This window comes from Mytilus galloprovincialis, chromosome 1 (assembly GCF_965363235.1).
Source record: "Mytilus galloprovincialis chromosome 1, xbMytGall1.hap1.1, whole genome shotgun sequence".
NCBI classification, from domain to species: domain Eukaryota; kingdom Metazoa; phylum Mollusca; class Bivalvia; order Mytilida; family Mytilidae; genus Mytilus; species Mytilus galloprovincialis.
In genome coordinates this window covers 33,632,164-33,652,368 of record NC_134838.1, presented here as the reverse complement: position 1 = coordinate 33,652,368, position 20,205 = coordinate 33,632,164, and the positions used below count along the sequence as shown (strand labels likewise).

The window sequence follows — 20,205 nt, the reverse complement described above, 5'->3', positions numbered from 1 at the left end:
ACATTTGGTTTACTTATTAAGATTTACTCTTGTGCGTAGGAACTACTTTGTTTTTAACTATGATATTCTTTTCATTTTGTTCTTTTTTTTTGATCGAGTCCGATTTGGTGGTTTTACATCTTACAAAGTTTATCCAAATTAATTTTGCAAAGAATTCCGATAAAGCCGGTGCTAAGGGCCGTGTTAAGCCTACATGCTTTTGTACAGTGAGGTGAGAGTTTTTTGTTCCGTGTTGAAGGCCTCACTGTGACTTCATAATGAAGAACAGCAATAACTTGAAACGTTGTTCCTTTGCTTTTTGTGTTTATTTTGTTGTGCATATACTGATTTTTTGACATGGATAGATACCCCATATTCAATGTTTTTCTATTATAGTAGTATATATAAGTCTCTGTTCCATCTTATCACAATAATAAAAATAGCATACGCTGAAAAAATACATACCTAGAAGAGATATAATAACTAGCAAAAGTCTTGATAAAAATGTGAACAAAAACATGTTTAGAATATTCACGATGGTCAGCAATGTAAATATGGCTTTCCGAAAATAAATACTACGACTTAAACTTAGAACATCGGAAATCATCATTTACAAAGGAAGTGTATGATCTTACAAATTGTTGTTATGTTTGTTTATAATAAATTGATTTTAGTTTAGATTGAGCTTTCGTCTTTTAGCTATTATGTTTAAAATTATTTGTTTCCAAATTATTTAGTTCAACATTTTTGTTTGTCAATTTGTTAAAACGACAAAGAAAGCATTTGTATACCATTGATAAACCTACACAAAAACGACCGGTCATTTGCATGCAAATGAAGTTTCAATTTTTATAAAGTCTGCAAGTCTGCATTTGTAATAGTCGAATAGAACCCTTGCTGGTTATTTAGAAATACCTCTACTGATATAAAAAATGTAACAAGAGATTTATGATCGTAAATCTTTGAAGCAAATTGGAAGTTCTATGTTATTGAAACTCACCCCCCGTTTCTCGTTTGAATTATTTTACATTGTCTGATCGGGGCCTTTTAAAGCTGACTATGCGGTATGGGCTTTGCTCATTGTTGAAGGCCGTACGGTGATCTATAGTTGTTAATGTCTGTGTCATTTTGGTCTTTTGTGGATAGTTGTCTCATTGGCAATCATAACACATCTTCTTTTTTATATTTTAAAACAAATTATGAATGCATTCTTTGTTTTCTAACATCATGAAAAAATAACCAGTTACATTCATCGGTTCAGTAGCCTACTAATTTAATTACTTGAGGAAATTTGTGAATCAACGTAACACGAACACTCACGAATTTCACCAGTATTACGAAAACACAATCGTCCCCTGAAGTGTATACAAAAAGGGGGACATAAATCGTGTTTTATTGGATGTCTTGACGTTTGGCGTAATACGAAAAGTTTTTTTTTTAAGACAAATTTGGTTCTGTGATTACTTAGTTCAAATTAACAAGTATCGTGTCTAAGAAATTAAAAACAAATAAAAATAACTGCTATATAAATCCCAATGTACTTTATTTTTGATATCTTGGAGATGGTTGATCAGTATCAGATAATTTCCGCGTATTTGAGTCCAACACACTGTTTCCCGGATAAGGCGGTGATAGGGAACATGAATCAGCAATTTGTTGGTATGGCGGCGGTTCCTGAAATGTTGTTGTGTAGGACTGGTTGACTGAAAAAAAAAATACAAAAATTAAAGACCATTAACTCCTGTTTTATTATTATTATTATTTTCACATCTAACATAATTATAACAACCATCTTATAATTTTGATAAGTTATATTGTATCAGTATGACGACAGAAAATATTACACAGTACATAAGACTTTTTTTTATAAATATACTGAAATATTTTGTTTAATGGCTGATTATATAAAAATATCTGCTGTTTCTTTTCATATTTTATTTATTTTGATAAAGGGGGAAAGCTGTTGTATGACGACAGAAACAAAAACGCTACAGTACATAAGACTTTTTTGTAAATATACCAACATATTTTGTGTATTGCTCATCATATATACTGTAAAATTTGTTTTCGTTTTTTATTGCAGTAAAAGAGATTTTGCTGAGTTAATGAGTGTAAAAAACTGAGCGGACCGTAATGTTAAATTTGTCAATGAAAAGTCTAGATGTAAAATTGTGTTCTATAACTTGTACAAAATTGTTGTCGCCTGCGTAGAAATCATAGTAGAATTCATCAAAGGGACACCATAAAACGGGTGTATACGTGTATTATATATAAGTCCGTTTCGTATGCCATTATTTCAGACTTTGGAATAAAACTTAACCAAAATAAATGAATTTAGAAATAAAACATATTGACCTTTTAATTGTCTTTTTTTCTAATTTTGTGTCGTTTGTCCTTGACCTCATATACGAAAGTTACATGACGTTTTTCGTTTACTCTTTTGCAAAGTAAATATTTCCTATCTATAAAATATAAACAGATAACCTTACATGTTATAGAAGTTGATATAGTCTTTAAGTGAGGGTGTATCACTTGACCTCTGATGCCGCTGGTTTTATTATCGTGTTTTATACAAATAACAATAATAACTGTAATAATTATTGCACTAATGAAACTTCCAATTACTACCCCTGCTACAGCACCATTATATCTATAAAAAAAAATTAAAAAAGGATAAAAACTCAATAAATGTACCTACTATAAAAATAAGAAGAATGTCCAAATGATATACGCATACATAGATGTAAATGAAGGTTGACAAATTTGGAGTAAGGATGTTACTTTTGCCGATATTTGTGTATAAATTGTAAATATTAGGTCAAATATCATGTCAATTTCGACATATATTTGACTTTTCTAAAAGAAAATTGACAAGATTAGTCTCATTTGACACATCTTAGTTGAAACTCTCATCTGCATTTGTAAATGAGATTAATATTAATGGTCAAGCAGGATTTAACCAAAGAGTTTGATATTCAATAGCAAACAAAACGATTATTAATCCAACGTAAAACGAAGATCAATATACTGTAAAAGTAATTATTACTAACTTGGTATCATAGTGGTACATGTAGTAATGGTTATATTGGTTGTAGTTGGAATATGTATGACTTTCTTGGCTACAACTGAATTGCACTGAAAAAAAATAAGCATCATGTTTGTTGTACAAGCAAGTCACGTGCACTCATCATAGATACCAGGATTGAAATTTTGTACGCCAAATGCACGTTTTCGTCACTTGTACAAAGAATACTCTTCAGAAAAGTAGTACAAGTTCAAATAATTCATATTACCTCAAATTTGTAGTTTGTCTGTGCTAATATGAAATGTTTCAAATAAAACGAGTAAACAGACAGATAGTGTTCATGTTATAACATTGTCTCTAATTTTTTATACAGTAAAACTGTATTTTCCTGAACAAGTTAACTGATTGAGGTTTTTAATGCTCAAAAGTTCAATACTTTTATAAACACTTGGCCTGCACCAATGGTAGTTCTTGATAGTAAATGAGCAAAGAGGAGAAATGAAATGTAATAAATGATTAACCAAATATAACGTCAACGCAATTACGGAAAGGAACAAGTTATGAAATGAATAAATATTATCTTAAATTCGTGTATTTTGGATAACTGATTTAGTTTGCAGTGTTTGGCATATTTTTCCTTTACTATGTAATAATGATAAAAATACGTGCATTATTATTAAAAGTAATAATTTATAGCAATAAAAAATTTAAAATCAACGAATTAAATCAGATTGAAAAACCATTGTTAATAGCATGTACCTATTAAAAGAAAAGATACACATTTCCAATATATATCCAAAAAAAATGGTCGACCCATGTTGCAGATACATGTTATGAGATATAACTAACTTATTTTCTAACTAACAGTAGTAGATAATCAACCAGTTTATACGTGTTCTTTGATAACTCGATCAATTTATACAAATATAATTAGTGTTAATAATGTACTTTCATGTCTGATTCATCATCAATAAATGAAATTTGGAAGTATTAATTACCACTGGCGGCTCAAAAAGTGTTAAACTGTGAAGATTCAAGCCTTCGCCACATCTTACCGGATAGCTCGAACGGACGCCTAACGTATGAAAATAAAAGTGTTCCGTTGACAAAATTGTTATCCGTTGGGAGTCCGTTGATGTACTGACGTGTAACGGATGCATAACGGACACACACCGGATATGAAACGTACGAGAAACGGACACGTACCGGACAGAACGGATGTTGAACGTACATCCAACTAACGAGTAACGCATAAAACGGACAACCAACGGAAGCGTACTGGATAAAACGGATGAACAAGATATACGGACAAATCGAAGGCGACAATAATAATACATGTAAATCGCATAAATATTCAAAATGTTTCTGTGTAACTGGTTTTGGTTAGTTCTTCAAAATTCCGCCAAAGGTCAGTGTCTGGCCTGAATAAGAACTGCTTGATTGTGAAGACGTACCTATACTCTAATATCGATTATGAAAAATAAGAATTCATGAACCTTAAGAAATCTGACATACCAATAATTGGCATTTCTAACGCGAAATCTTCAGTTGGTATTTATCCGTTTCAGATCCATCCATCATCCGATATATCCATTATACGTCCGGTAGAAGTCCGTTTCTCATCCGTTGAACATTCGTTTTATCCGTTAAACGTCTGGTAGAAGTCCGTTGGTGAATTTATCTTCCAGACCTCCAACGGATGTATAAGGGACACGTAACGGATACAAAACGGAAACGAAACGGACGAGTACCGTACAAAACGGACGCCTAACTGGACGTTCAACGGACATTTTATCCGTTGGACGTCCGTTCAAAGTTTTGAACATGCTCAAAATTTTCCACCGGACAGAAAGGACGTCGACGGATAAAACGTACGCTTAACGGACATGCAACGGATATGGACGGACGTCTAACGGATAAGAACGGACGCCTAACGGATATGAACGGATTGAAAAAAAGTTCTCCGTTAGGCGTCCGTTCGAGCTATCCGGTAAGGTGTGACCGAGGCTTTATTGTATGGACTATTACAGTGAATTTCGTCGGCAAATCAATTTATGGAATAAATATATGTACCTTTATGAATTACACAAAACGATTAAAAAAGGGGGAAAATATTTACCATGTATACCTATCAATTGACTAAAGCGCATTCCAGTCCTAAATATATATTCTCACAGCATATCCATACATATGTCTTTCTTTTGGATCAGATCTACTTATTAACAGCCAGTTTTTGCAATGAGTTACATTTGTACGTATTGAAAAATTAAATAACAAACATCGAATTCCGAGTGATATTCAAAGCGGAAAGTTCGTTGTCAAATGGTAAAATCAAAAAGCTCAAACACATCAAATGATCGGATAGCAACTGTCTTATTCCTGATTTGGTACAGGCATTTCCTGTTGTAGATAATAGTGGATTAAACCTGTTTTAAACTCTATGTGAAAGGTTCATGACCCGTTTCCTCTATATCAACTACTGAAATATTCATTTATGTACTATTTGTTTTCATAATCGAAATGGTGATTATTGACAATATTGCTATTTTAAGAAAATTCTATCAAAGTATACAGATTGTTTGAAATGTTCAAATTTTTTTCATCCCGCTATTTACAATTTTCAAACACGTTTAATAATTTAAAACCTGCTGTCACGGGCTGTGTTCATACTTTTTGGTAAATTATATGGCTGCTTTTACATTTCGTGATAACTCATCAAACTCAAAATCGAGATAAAAACACTATTTAAATAGGTTCCGAGAAAATAATTTAAATAGGTTTCGAGAAAATAATTACAAGCCTCGGTCTCATCAAATATTATCCTCATCAGGAATCATCTCTATATTATTTTAAAATCATTATGTTTTATTCTTCAGCTTATTTTTAAACTAAGAATAAAATTGAGAATGGAAATGGGGAACGTGTCAAAGAGACAACAACCCGCCCAAATAAAAAACGTACACTTTCACCAACAGCTGTTCATGTAAGTACTTTTTACATGTATCTTACGCGTTAGTATTTCTTGAAAGTAGATATAGAAAATGTATTGATGTGTAAAAGAGATTCTCATATCTATACGTTTTGAAGAAACTTTTTTATCCATTGAATTAGATCCATTATAATAATATAATATGCAACATATTAAAATAACATTATCACAAAAACAACAAACTTCAATGTGAATTAAAAAATATAAGTTAAAGAAAATTACAAAAGCAAATATTATACGTCATGAACCAATGGAATGAATGGAAAACAGCTGTCATAGGTCCGACTTAGTACAGACATTTTTCGAAGAAAACGGTGGGTTAAGACTGTTTTTTTTTGTAAAGATATCTGAACTTGCTACTTTCATGAAAGTTGGTTTATAATTGCATTAAATTGACAAAGCGCTGGGTAAACAACAAAACAATAATATGACAATAATTGGAATCCACCATCCATCATTGTGCAAACATACATGACAAACATACACCACAATTGAATAAATTATTAACAAATCATACAAATGATATAAAAAAAAGAGACACAAACAAAATTGTTTTTGTAGTAGATAGTTTTGACAAATGCACAGTCGGAAACCCGGTTGAAATAGAACAAAAGAATCGAAGCTCTTTGTTAGAAAAGGCGATAAATGCTTACTGTAATGTTACTAAAATTTTAAAAGTTAATAGAAACAAACAAAATTACAATTTTCTTCTTAATTACGAAGTGTTTTATTTAAAAAACACCATTTGCATAAGTTTTCAATTTATTTAGTACATAGTTAAGCAGAACAATTAGATATCAAGTCGACGACATGGGTATCTTTCAAGTTGGATGTAGAAAATGCATAACCTCCGATTTAAAAAAAAAACCTACCATGGACGGAAACACATCAATCTATTATATTCATACATCGTCTTGCTTCAGATTCTATCAATTTTATATATCAAAGCTACAGGTTAACTTTATAACATAAACAAATCACAGTACTAAAGATGAAATATATGGGTCAAGTGAAATACCTATCTAATGAATCACAAAAACAGAGTAGGTGTGTTCGAATAGCTATTTTTTTTTACTGAAAGTACTTGACGACAGTCTTTCAAGTTGGATGATAAAAATGCATATCTTCGAAAAATTATATTTTTTTGTGTGTGAAAACTAGAGTTTATAATCTTCAACCACTAAAAAAATCTAGTCTGCCTTTCAACGAAATATTTAATTAGAATTTTTTTAAATGTTTATGAATTTTCGAAAATTCCACCTGACAACCGATCAGACAATAGTTTTAAGTTGAATCAATGCAGAAAAGATCATTAACTGATGTGCATTAGCTAGTTGATACATTTGTCTTTTAAAATACAACTGACATATAAGGATCGTAATTGTGAAAAGTGGATAAATTTATCGGTTTCCGAGAGCAAAATTGGCAGCGCGTTATCCCTACAATGGCTTCTATTTCTACGATTGTGAAAATGAACTGGCGTAATGGGGAGATAATTTTGACGAAGTAGAATCCTGACTGATACAGAAATACCTTTTTTTTAGCAGTTGACACTAACAAAAAAGTTTGTGTACGTGCTCGAATTGAAAGAAATATCTAGAATATACAAGCGCATAGCTGATATTATTGGCACGTATAGTTTGATTAATTGATGATTGGTTGTTTAACGCCTAGAGCATAATGTTTGATGAAACTCGATTGTTCAATGATGACGAAGAACGGTTTTGTTTACTTGTTCCGTTCTTTGACAATGGCATGTTCAACTTTGAAATTGATACTCAGATGACATACTATATCATACTATTTTACGAAGTATATGCTTCATTGAAGTCAATAAACATAATTTATTTCAGTAGTGTATGATTTTGAAGGTGACCTTGTCTTGTTTTTTTTATTATCGTGTTACATCTCTATCACGTGAGTGCAAGATCTAACGTCTAATGCTGGTAAGTAAATGCTGGCGGTTGTGCATACTGATCGGGCTGAGACTGTTGCTGATAGGGATTAGGCTGAGACTGTTGCTGTTGACCATATGTAAACTGAGTTCCAAACTGGGTGGGAATGTTGTGTGAAAAGTTATTACCATAGGTTCCACCAACTGGAAAAGAAAATATGCATAATGAAAATAGTGTGTGACCGAGAGTTGAAATCATTTCTCAGTAAAAAGTAAAATCTCAAAAGTACTGAACTCTGAGGAAAATTCAAAACGGAAAGTCCCAAATCAAATGATAAAACACATCAAATAAATGGATAACAACTGTCATATTCCTGACTGGTACAGGACCTAAATATTGACCCCTGTTAATTACTAATAAGAATAAGTGTCATAACATCATCCACGACTCACTCCGTACTTACTGTTCTGGATAAAACGAGATAAAAGCTGACAAGAAATCCTGAGATTCTTTTTGCAATTCAGTAATGAACATAATTAATATACGTATACAAAATTTTAAAAACATTTTACTCCAACCATAATAGACCTATTTCTCGTATCAAACATACTAGAACACACCCGCGAAATCGCAGGGGAATAGAGCGTATGTAAACTGTAAAATAAATTATAACTCGAGAATTCAAGGAGAGGTATCAAAAGTCGAAGGAACTTGGGACTGGGCACATCTTTTTTTTTTTGCCCTCCCAATTTTTTCCAAATACTGATTTTTATTCTCTCTTTTTTTTTCTGTATAAACATATATACATAGTATAAGTACTATATAAATCGGCCACTAATATATTAAAAGTCACCCCAGTAAAATATATGGACGCTTATATTTTTGTTTTCCTTCCAAAATAATCCAAACTGAAATACTTTTTGCAAGAGTGATAAATGCTAGAATACACCCGCGAAATCGCGGGCATCCAGAACGTGATTGAAAGTATGTAAAGTGTTGTAGGATGAATTTTTGTAAAAAAAAAATAATGACTGGAGAATTTCAGGATAGATCATTAAAGTTATAGGTTCTTTGGGACAGGACTTAAATAATGCGTTTATGTGTATATTATGAACATACATTACTATAAATAAAGTGTATTTGCTTTTTAGCATATCAACTTTCAATTTACTAATCGATCCACGGCGGTCATTGACATATTATATAGACCCTCTCTATTTAATAAACCCAGTGACCTTCGTGGATAGTAAACTTGAAAATGATAGAAGATAGCAAATACACATTATTCATAATCCTTGGTATGTACAAAGTACAGAAAAAACGAAAACCGGATGTCTAGTCTGACTTGAAATTTCGTCCAATGACGGAGAAATTTCCGGACGCAGTTTTTTTTCGTATTTCACCCAAAATAACCCAAACTGAATAATCATAAGAATGGATGACAAATGCGACAATACGTGGTACCTTTAGGACACATGGACATGATGATTAATTTATAGTGGAAGAAAGAGAAGCGACACACAAAATGAGCTCTTCTCGTTTAATAGTATAGAAGCTAAAAGAACTCCCGGCTGTTAAGGCTTATAATAATATCATAAAAAAAATAGTTGACCTAAATCTTACATTCAGGTTCTGCATAAGAAAATCACGAATTCACCAGCAGTCCAACTAACTCCATTTTCCGATGATGACATCTTTAACAAACATAAACTTTTATCTACCTTTCCAGAAGCAGAAAGAAATACAATGAAAGTTCCAATTTGTACTGGCTTCCGAAGCTTCACAAAACTCCTTACAAGTACTTGATAACTTGCATGCTTGTATTGCTGGTTTCGAATCTGTTCAATGTTTTGATTTTTCTACCCTATATACCACTTTGCCTCCTAATCTTATTCAGGAAAAAAATCACACACCTCTTTCAAAAGGTATTTAAAAGTCAAAATGCGAATATATATGTTCAAACTCTTTTAGGTCATTTTTTGTAACAACAAACAAAATAACAATGTCAATTGAACTTGCTTTGATACTATAACAGTCCATGCATTTTTACTAGATAACATTTTTGTTCTTTTGGAGATTTCGTATATCGTTAAGTCATAGGAATTCGCATGGGAACTAACAGTGCACCACGCATTGTAGACCTATTTCTGTATTATAATCAGTTACAATTCATGACCAAAAAAAAACCCATCGAAACAATATCTGATTCAAAGGTTAAATATTTTTTTTTACATATTTGGATGATATATTCGCGTTCAAAAATGATGACTTCAGTATGCACATTAAAGAGATTTATCAGTCAGAACTGACTTTAAATAAAGCTAATACTAACAATGAACGCTGCCCTTTTCTGGATCTTGATATCTATACCTTTAACGGGAAGCTTAATACCTAATTACACCTAAAATGAGAATGCCGGATTTTGGAACCATTGTATTTTTCGCATATTCTCATCCTCTTTTTGTTTCAAACGAATTTACTCATTTTTCACCACTTTCGGTGGATATATGCATCACATTCCCCTTTATGCCGTGGTATTTGCCATTTTTGATATTCCCTTTTAACCCTCGCGAGTCTTTTACCGACAAAATTATTCGGTTATGACGTAACATAGAGACAACGCTGATGCGTAAATGAACATCTATTAGTTCCGCGGTATTTGGGTACTCTCTTCTTATCCTCAAAATATGCATACAAATGTTAACGGATTAATTTAAAAGCTCATTAGTAAAAACAATCCTTATCCTGTTTCAATCATAATCTGTTCTATGTAATTAAACTTCTGTGACCACATTTCGCTCGCCTGGCAGTTTTGGAAATTTCACAGTCACATTTATATGTTTTTGAGTTTAGTATGACGTCCATATTCACTGACCTAATACAAATTTTTTTTAGGGGTCAGCTGAGACCAAACTTCTAGGAGCCAGATTTTCTCGCTGCATTAAAGACCCATTGATGGTCTTCGGATGTTATCTGCTCTTTGTTTGGATAGTTGTTTCTTTGACATATTCCCCATTTCCATTCTCAATTTTATCAACTATCAAAAGGAAAATAAAACACTAATAGGGGAGATGGTGTGGTCAGGTTAAAGATGTAGGAAGAACAAAACACAAATAATTAAAGATACCCATCCCCACCTCCAAGTTTACATATAACATTACACAAAGGGAAAACATTGATTTAAAGACATACACCAAATAATAACCGGATGAAGTCGTGTGCTTCAAAATGATTGATGCTGTAAAAAAAATGCCAATGAGTCATAACAGGTTAACTGACAGATATGTGCCGCTTATATCGTATTCCTGTAGAATGATATAGGTCAGAGCTGACTTTGTCAGCAAATATTTGTTGTGTTTTGTAACATGTAGAATCTATCGAATCAGATTTTCAAAATGAACAACGTTTCTGGTATGTGAAATGCATTCTTAGAGTAAAACCACTAGGAAATCACAAATGGTACGTTCTATTAAAGAGTACTTGTTTTTAAAAAGGACAAACTCGGTAAAGGTGTCCTTTTCAATAGTCATTTCTATTATTTAGTTCTACAATGGTGATGTTCAACTTACACTGAGTTTGTGTTACAGTAGGCACTGCTGTTGGATTAACCACGCGTCCTGGTCGTTTTGCGAACTTGTGACACCAACAGAAGATAGCGAGTGGTATCAATATACCGAGACCAAAAAGAACTCCGGAAACTATTGCAGCGACTTCACTGTCAAAAGAAAACGTAAAAGACCAAATTTAGCACAAGTGATTATATAAATATGTCAAAAATCACCAATTTTTCTAAAATGTCAATAAATTTCAATTTTTCATTAAAATACATTAATCATGCTCTAAAAAAATCTGTTAATCCTTGCGTTGAATCAAATATCTTAGTACATAGTTTACAGTCATACATGTATATTTTGAACTAATAACGTTAGCAGCTATTTCAGGGCTGATATGCATAAAACTACTTATGTTAAGGTATCCAATAGTAGTACTAATTTATAGAAGGAAATCCCGTCCATTCATAAGAAATCTTACCCTAAGTAGCTCAATTTTATGCATACGCGCCCAGATGATTATACGTATGTCATCAGATGTGAGACCATAATAAATAGAGAGTTGAAACACAGACACATTTTATCCGATACCAATAAATGTTTGGGACCACAAAACTTGTATGGAATCGATTTCATTTATTCTTTCCAAAATATTTGCGTTAAAACATGTTGCATAAGAAGAAAAAAAAAACACATCATATTAAAAGCGTAAAAAAATACGAATATGCATTTACTAAAGTATCTATACATACACGTAAACGCTATACGATGGGGGCGAAGATTTGTTTCACCTTAGAAATGGAAAGATGACAACTGGAAATTAAAAAAAATGATATTTTTAACTTAGTTTTAGTTTGAATTCGTCCATCCGTGTCTATTTTAGAAAACAAATATTTTTTTGAATAATTTATTAGTGTCCGATAGGATTTGCCTGTGTTTTATCACTGGGTCGATGCCACTGCTGGTGATCGTTTCGTCCCCGAGGGTATCACTAGCCCATTCGTAAGCACTTCAGTGTTAGCATGAATATCAATTACGTGGTCATTTTTATAAATTTTCTGTTTACAAAATTTGAATTTTTCTAAAAACTAAGGATTTTCTAATCCCAGACATAGATTACCTTAGCCGTATTTGGCCCAACTTTTGGGAATTTTGAATCCTCAATGCTCTTCAACTTTGTACTGGTGGGCTTTATAATTGTTTTGATATCAGTGTCACTGATGAGTGTTATGTAGACGAAACGTGCGTGTGGCGTACTAAATTATAATCCCGGTACCTTTGATAACTATTAACTCTCTATTTTCTACGGTCTTACATCTCAAGACAATAAGATAGCCGTTTGATCTAATAATGAGCGTTCTCGTGTTTTACTTACGAGGACGGGTCACAATAATAAGTATAAATATACGTATCACAATGAATGTCTTAAAAGTCTTACTCTTACAGTGTATCAATAATAACTATACATATTATGATGAGTGTTTTAAAAGTTTAACTATAAGTCAGGATCAAAATAAAATGTACTTGTATTCATACATGTTAAAATGAGTTTTTTTTTTAAGGTTAACTTACGAGGAAGGGTCGGATTAAATAAGTATACGTATTATAATGAGTGTTTTAAAAGTCTTACTTGCAAGGAAGGGTCAAAACTATTAATACTGGTATACGTATTATAATAAAGGTTTTGAAAGTGTAACTTGCGAAGAAGGGTCAAAATTATTAATACAAGTATACGTATTATAATAAAGGTTTTAAAAGTGTAACTTAAGCAGAATTATCACAAAAATAAACAGCATACGTATCATAATCATCGTAATAGTCATCGTAGTCGTCGTCGTCGGTTCCTCCTTTAGTTACTGAAAACAGAAGTTAATAAATCAAACATTTTATGTCAAAAAGCAAATAGAAATGTTTACCTAATTGAGACGCAAAACAAGCTTTCAAAACCTCATACTAGGAAATAGCAACTCTGAATATGTCTGGCAACCTATTTAAGGACTTATACAAAATACCAAAATACAAGAGATTACCAACAATAAGACATAAGAAGGACACATCCTTTCATGGGTTAAAATAACAAATAGCCGGAAAATAAAAAAAAAAAAAATACCGAAAGCCTACAAGAGGCTGCGAAAACAGAACTGAAAAGACACAGACAGAAATACAAATCTTGAATAAGGAATATAATTTGAAACCAGACAAGCTAGCAAGAAGTATATAGAAGACGTATGCACCATACATAAAGATAACGTAAAAGTAGTGGTCATACATCAGAATCAAAGATAAAAAATTAACAGTTGTAGTAGCACCTTTTACATTGAACGTTTGATGTCGCCCCTAACTATGATGTGAACTTATCGAGGAGTATTGTTCGTGGTTCTGTTGTGCTGGTTTTTTTTATACATGCTGCCCTATATTGTTTTACGTGTTCGTATTTATTCTGTGGTTAGACAGCACTTCGATGTTGACATGATTATCAATTATATGGTCATTTTATTTTATAAATTTACTGTTTCGAAAAATATGAATTATTCTATATCCTACTGATTTTCTTATCCCAGGCATAGATAACCTCGCCATATTTGGCACAACTTTTTGGAATTTTGGGTCATCAATGCTCTTTAACTTTATACTTGTTTGGCTTTCTGACTTTTTTTTTTAACTGAGCGTCACTGATGAGCCTGTCTAGCGTATTAAATTATAAGCTTGGTACCTATGATAACTATTAGCATGTCGAAGAGTATTATTGTATTGTTTATTTGTGTATTTCTCTGTCCTGAATGTTCTTGCATTTATTTGTACTGTAGTACTGTCATTTAATGTTGTCATTTTAGTTTTATATTTAAAATCGCCTTAAAAGAGAGGGGTTTGGCTAGCCACAAATCCAAGTGTAACCCACCATGTATTCTTAAATGTCCTGTTACAAGTCAGTTGGTTTTAGTTTGTAACCTGGATTTGTTTTCTCTTCATTGATTTATTACTTTCGAACAGCGTTATACTACTGTTGCCTCTATTAAGCGTATATATTGCATTAGAAAAAGAGGAAAGACAAGGGCTTTTCACTTACCCTTTCCGTTCCTAGTCGTTACAGGGAGATTTGTTTGTATTTTACATGGAAAAAATTTGATTTAAATTTCAAGTCTATTAAAGTCTTTTTTTTTTAAGATTTACGAATCTGTGTCGTGCTATTTCGTTGAATTAATTTATCCGTAAAATCTCACTGTGATAATTATATTAATGTATATATGTCAGGTGTATTGTTGGATTATTGGCAATCATACGTCTCCTAGTAATGTTTTGTATAGGGAAGTTACAGTTTTTTATTCCACTTTTATACTTTTGTGCATATGTAAAATGGGACTGACAGAACACAATATAAAAATATGTACAACAGCCCGACACCAATGTATTAAATATCGTACGTATGCTTATAATGCATAATTATCCGAAACAAATATATAAATCAGGAAACTGAACTTTGTTCATACGAGTTTCATTGACCCGGAAAATCCAAATTTGACTTTTTTTTTAGAATATCTTAATGTGTACTCACCCAACAACAGTAACAGTATCAAGATTGTAAATATTTTATCTAAAATGCACTTCATACTAGAAACATTCTTCAAACCGAAAGAGACGTATGATCAATATTTTAAATGCTATCATTATATCGTTTTACGGTTAATTGATTGTAAGTTTTTAAACAATGCAGAACCATTGATTTAAACATATGACTATGCACGATAATTATTCATAAAAATCATATTACGAAGTACATACTTAGGTACCCGTAAACAATAAGATTTACACTAGATTTTAGTTATCTCTCCATGTTTTAGCTTGTAATTCTGTAAACAAAATACTGGTGTTCAAATAGAATTACATCAAGATGCCATTTAATTTTATTGAATTCTTTTCATTTTACTGAGAAACATGAAACCAACAAAAACCTTGGGGTGATTTCAGATGTTTCGGAAGAGTTAGCAGATCCTGTCCATATACACTTTTTGTTTAAATTAGCTTACAAGTGTTATATTTGATCATCTGAATTGTTGTTTTCCCCGGAAATAATAATTAGTAAATGAAGGGATTAAGAAATCCATCATAGATACCCAGCTTGAAATTTTGTACGATAAACGAGGTTAACTGCCCGCTACTTGAAAGCTATTTTTTTGTGTTCATCTGTATTTAAAAAAGGGTACATGAATACGTACTTCGTGATATTATCATTGTTCATGTCTTGATCTTTTCCTCGATATTGAAGATACATACGAAGGTAGAGCCCCTTACCCTGTCGACGAATTCAAATTCGCTTCTTTTCAGGTACATGTTATTCCTTAAGTTTTTGTTTGCTACCTTATTTGTTTTACATTTCTGATCGTTTCCAAGATTTAAACATCGGTCAACAGCATGTCGCCTTATCCACAACCTATACATTATATACAAAATTGAAAAGGATCAATTTAAGAACTTTCACGTCTCCTTAGTCAGTGCTGATAGAAAAAAATCAGATGAATTAAATAAATATAAATTGATTTTTATAGAATAGAGAATAGAGACAAATGCGTCAAAGAGACAACAATCCAAAGAAAAAGCAGAAAACATCCGAGTTTTCAACGCAGCGAGAAATTCCTGCAACCAGAGGCGGAGTTCAGCTGGTCACTAAACACCAAAGTATATTAGTTCAGTGAAATGGACGCCATAGCCATACTTTACATCGAAACTAACAAATGAACTAAAATGAAAAATTATATAAGACTAACGGAAGCTAGAGGTTCCTGACTTTGGATAAGACAAAAAGCTGGCATCTTTAAACATGTTTTGAGAGAACACAACTCTCCCCTATACCTATCATAAAATGGAATAATCTCACACATAGCAAAACGTACAGTAAAAGCCAGTTCAAAATAAGTCTAAGTCTGGTTTTAGAATAGATTACGAAAAGAAAACAGCTGTCATATTCCTGACTTGGTACAGAAATTTTTCAAAAAAAATGATTGGTTAAGCCTGGTTTTTATAGATAACTAAATCTTCCACTTGTATGCCAGTTGTGTTATAGTTCCTTTATATTGAACATACAACAAAACTGACTAAAAGGTTCACCATTCATACAAATGAATAAAATAAAATAAAAAGACGCAATTAAAAATGATTTTGTAATTGATTATGAATTGACAAATACACCAACACATTTTGTTTGTAGTTGACGCAAACAAATAAGTTTTTGTACGTGCTCGCATTGTTCACATATTTTGAATAAACAAATGCATAAAAATGCATGAGCATTATCAGCTCATTAAGTAGTTTGATACTGACTTGATTTAACAAACTTATCTAAATTTTTCCCTTTATACATTTTGAATAATTAAGAAACTGAGGTTTCAACTCCTTCATGCAAAGATGACTTAAGATAAATTTGGCTATTTTGTTTTTAGATATTTTTGTCATAAAGCTCTTCAGCAGTTTCGGTACTTATACATCCTCTGATTTCAGATGGTTGGCTTAGACGCCACTGTGAAATATTAAACAAATTATAGAAAATCATCACTTTTGCAAAAAGCTTCGCCATATCCTACACAGGTAAATAAAAAATAATTTTGTCATTACGTATACTTGATCGTCTGTGTGTATTAAATCTTTCGTTTAAGAATACCAAGAAATTTCTTTTATATCAATAAAACTAATCTAACACTCAAGGTACATATTAGGTTAATATCAACAAATAATTGAATGTGATTGCTCTATTTATCGTTTTTCCTAGGTTGACACTTCGACAGGCCATGTTGCTGAAACTGCTTTCGTAACTTGTAAATACTTTTTCTATTTCTCTGTGACATATTCATGCATGAACCCATGAATTGTATTCCGGTGTTTTAAGAAAATTGAAAGAAACAAATAAAAAAAATGTTTGGGTTGAGAATTATAAAAGCACAACGTGCTTACATGGGCCACTGTCTTACAAACTTAACCTAAAGGTCTTTCAAACATTTAGAGTGCATTTCTTTCTAACCAAAATTTTGTAAACTCTAAACGCTACAAAAAGTAGAAACAAATACATCGTTTAATCAGTTTACTGAACCTGTTTGATTTATTCCTTTCAATAATGCATGCACATGTTGTTGGTAAACATACTTTTTACAAACGTAAAACCAAATACATCGTTAAATCAAGGTGAAGTTAGAAACAAATGTAGCGTTTGTTCTAGCAAACGACGAACGACAAACTGTAGACGAATTTTTAGCGAGTGCAAAGTTTGTCAAAGTTTACGTAAACTTTGCAAACGTATGTTAGAAACAAATGACCAAAACATGTGCGCGCTTAGCCGTTTGCATCGTTTGTGTACACTAATTCAGTTTGTAAGTTAATCGACCATTTTTGTTCACACATCGTTGTCAATATAATGGAATTTGATGCGACTGTCATACAAGTGAGAGGTAAATTAGCTAGCTTTAAAACCAGGTTTATACTCCACTATTTCATACATAAGAAAATGCCTGTACCAAGTCAGGAATATGACAGTTATTATCCATTCGTTTGATGTGTTTGAGCTTTTGACTTCGTCATTTGGACTTTCCTTTTTCAATTTTCCTCGGAGTTCAGTTTTTTGTGATTTTACTTTTTACACATAAGTAACCTCTATAAAACATGTCTTTAATCATTTAAAAGTTAAGTGTAGTATGATGTTTTCATTTATAATGTTATTTTCCCTGTTGTTTTATTTCACTCATTATTCTCTATAATTCGATTATTAAAATCATTGTTATAAAAGAGCGACGAAAGATATCAAAGGGACAGTCAAACTCATAAATCTAGAACAAACTGACAACGCCATGGCTTCTATAAATTACTTTATTCTTCGTGGGCACTGTAATTGGCATACAACTATTTCCCTAGTCTGTAAACTTACTCCACCTGTTTCTACCCTTTTGTATTTAAGGGAATTGTCGATATTTATCAAATTCTTGTGTAAGTGTAGATATGAAGCAGGCATTGCCCTTTGGTAACATTAAAAATTCTTTTGGAATTATACTCATAGCTCTTGAACGGTTTATCTAATCTGGACTTGTCAGAATTTATTAATATATAAAAAAAATTGTGTTATCCGGCAATAAGACTGTAACCAAATAATAAAAGGACAACAGACATCTAGTATAAGAGATCGCACAGAGTGTTATGCCATATATTTAGAATATAATCTATTTAGAACAAGTAACACAGAAAACACATATCAATATTTTATAATAACGCATTATATGCATTCAATATCAAATGAACGTTAATTGACAATGTACATAATAAGAAAGTTCAGAACAAGTATGACAAGAAAATTATCTTGAACCATTTATTCTTTCTTTGATGTTGTTTGTTTTTCACCAAGCTAGCGGCGCACGTCAAATCGTCATTATCCATTTTTGTTGGATTAAAATTGTGTACAGTAGTTTCTGGTTTCAATATTCTTTTGTTTAGTATGTTTTTGGTGTTGGCTCAGTCGCATTATTCGAGTTGACCGTCTCTTTCATTCAAAACCACAACATCAGATGACGTGACAGCATGATTTGTTGTATCATTTAGTTTCATGTGGTCCATTTTGTCAGTAATTGTTGTTTCTTGATCAGAGGTATCAGCCGTTTCATGGTGGAATTCTACGTCAGAAGCATTAGTCGCGTGATTTGATGTATCACGTGGTTCATTATGGGACTGACCGTCAGCAGCGGTGGTCACGTGATCTAATTTCCCCCCACTTTTTTCATTATGAAATTCTCCGTCAGCAACGGTGGTCACGTGATCTAATTCCCCCCCACTTGTTTCATTATGGAATTCTCCGTCAACAGCGGTGGTCACGTGATCTGATGCAGCAAGTGTTTCGTTGTGCACATCAATTTGTGAAACATTGGCATCGTATCGTATCGCACTGTTTGTATTATCATCTATAAAATAATACACATTACATATAAAAATAATATTGAATGCATCAGGTTTTATGTTTTGAGTATTATCCTGAAAAACATAAGACTCTGATTTTGAGGTCGATACTTCAAATGTGGGTCGATTACATCAATGGTCTCGTGATAGTGTGCTCGATTCGAGTGCAGGAAGTCTCGTGTTTGCACCCCGTCGTGTCAAATGAAAAATTAAAATGAATGCGATTGTTCTTCTCCGTTTAATAAGGGGCATAAATGATGAACAGTGAAGAATGGTCGGTTCGGTTACTACCACAAGATATAAACCGTTTTAAGCTAATATATCTATAGTGCTTGTTTGTTAATGGTATCAGATAAAATAAAATACATTTATAACTTGAACATTTAATTTAGTTATTCATTCGGCTGTCAAAATCTTGCTTCAGACAATCAAACAGGCGTTGTCTAATTACCAAGTAATACGTATAGGAGAGCTTAATACTATCTAAAATTTAAACCATCATATGAAATACTATATGTTTTCCTATAGATTTTTTCATGAGAAGTGTGTCCTTTGTTCTTACAGAATTGTGCCTGTAAATTTAATGTGTAATTCAATACATATTCTTGTAATTTTTTGGTGTCTGCATTTTTTTCAGTTTTTTTCTCTTGAAACTTTGATTTCATGTGTTCGTTATTTTATTCATTATATCAGCTTTAAACTGTCTTATTTGCAAACACATGCAATAAGAACAACAAAAAGAACAGCACCAATCAGTGCACCAATAAGTCCACATGTGACTCCGACGTTGAACTTGTCTCTGAACATAAATTTGAATATCAAGTATGAATGGAAGGATATGCG

The 20,205-nt window shown here is 32.2% G+C and overlaps 1 protein-coding gene across 7 annotated transcripts in view; it reads right to left on the bottom strand.

Moving 5' to 3' along the window:
* Positions 1-20,205, bottom strand: part of LOC143072085 (uncharacterized) — a 130,174-nt gene that overhangs the window by 3,253 nt on the left and 106,716 nt on the right. For 2 of the 7 annotated variants that reach the window (XR_012977038.1, XR_012977039.1), the window contains exons 1-6: positions 14,993-15,090; positions 13,238-13,295; positions 11,458-11,603; positions 7,870-8,091; positions 2,469-2,629; positions 1,521-1,682 (exon numbers count right to left, since the gene is read on the bottom strand). The exons of 1 other annotated variant lie outside the window; for it this stretch is intronic. The gene's annotated coding sequence lies outside the window, so the exon portion shown is untranslated. Of the gene's footprint in view, positions 1-444; positions 763-1,520; positions 1,683-2,468; positions 2,630-3,029; positions 5,919-7,869; positions 8,092-11,457; positions 11,604-13,237; positions 13,296-14,992; positions 15,391-20,205 lie in introns of those variants that run through there. 4 more of the 7 variants (XR_012977040.1, XR_012977041.1, XR_012977042.1 and 1 more) reach the window with 4 other exon arrangements.